General features: G+C 37.8%; 1 long non-coding RNA gene across 1 annotated transcript; it reads left to right on the forward strand.

The window, feature by feature from the left end:
• Positions 1-6: 6 nt before the first annotated feature.
• On the forward strand, positions 7-1044 carry LOC104956165 (uncharacterized). The gene is made up of 2 exons (XR_799518.1): positions 7-192; positions 844-1044. It is a non-coding gene; the product is annotated as an uncharacterized lncRNA (long non-coding RNA).
• Positions 1045-1124: the final 80 nt, after the last annotated feature.

Below are 1124 nucleotides of genomic sequence, written 5' to 3' on the forward strand. Positions count from 1 at the left end.
AATTAATTGTTTAGAGGAAACTAAAGAAATGGCTTCAACAAGAAAGATCACATGTTTAATCCTAACAGGTATTACAAATTAAAATATAAAAGCAGCCCACACAATTACATCACTATGAAAATATTCATATATAATATTAAAAAATACAATGCATGCAGTATTTGTTGTGTTTATCTGTATTTAATGAACAACATGGCTGGGTGCTGGTTTGTGGTCGTAGCACTCTCTATCTAACCACTCGTTCAGGTGCTTTCTCGAGTGATTGCAACCAACTACCGCACACGTAGTTCCCGAACCACTTTTCTTCATGTTGTAATTGTTATATCCTCTTTGTCTCTGCGATATCAGTGCTTTGTCGGCACAACGGAGCTAGCTAGCAAAACAAACCCAGTCCGCCAAAACGGAAGTGCATTGCATCGAAGGGAGGAGTTCAGGATGTAGAGCGGAAACGGCTCAATAACTTGTGTATANTGGAGTTCAAAGCAATCAGGATAGGATCAACCTGATCCAGATTACGATTTTTCAAAATGACTTCATTATTGCACTGTTATTGCATTATTGCATTTCATATGTTCCTTAGAGTGCTACAATTTCTTTTAACACAGTTCATCATTCATATTAAGCTCATACTGTACATAAATAACACTGAATTAATTAATTGTTTAGAGGAAACTAAAGAAATGGCTTCAACAAGAAAGATCACATGTTTAATCCTAACAGGTATTACAATTAAAATATAAAAGCAGCCCACACAATTACATCACTATGAAAATATTCATATATAATATTAAAAAATACAATGCATGCAGTATTTGTTGTGTTTATCTGTATGTAATGAACAACATGGCTGGGTGCTGGGTGCTGGTTTGTGGTCGTAGCACTCTCTATCTAACCACTCGTTCAGGTGCTTTCTCGAGTGATTGCAACCAACTACCGCACACGTAGTTCCCGAACCACTTTTCTTCATGTTGTAATTGTTATATCCTCTTTGTCTCTGCGATATCAGTGCTTTGTCGGCACAACGGAGCTAGCTAGCAAAACAAACCCAGTCCGCCAAAACGGAAGTGCATTGCATCGAAGGGAGGAGTTCAGGATGTAGAGCGGAAACGGCTCAATAACTTGTG

Source organism: Notothenia coriiceps, unplaced genomic scaffold, assembly GCF_000735185.1.
Source record: "Notothenia coriiceps isolate Sejong01 unplaced genomic scaffold, NC01 NC01_scaffold00025501, whole genome shotgun sequence".
Taxonomy (NCBI): domain Eukaryota; kingdom Metazoa; phylum Chordata; class Actinopteri; order Perciformes; family Nototheniidae; genus Notothenia; species Notothenia coriiceps.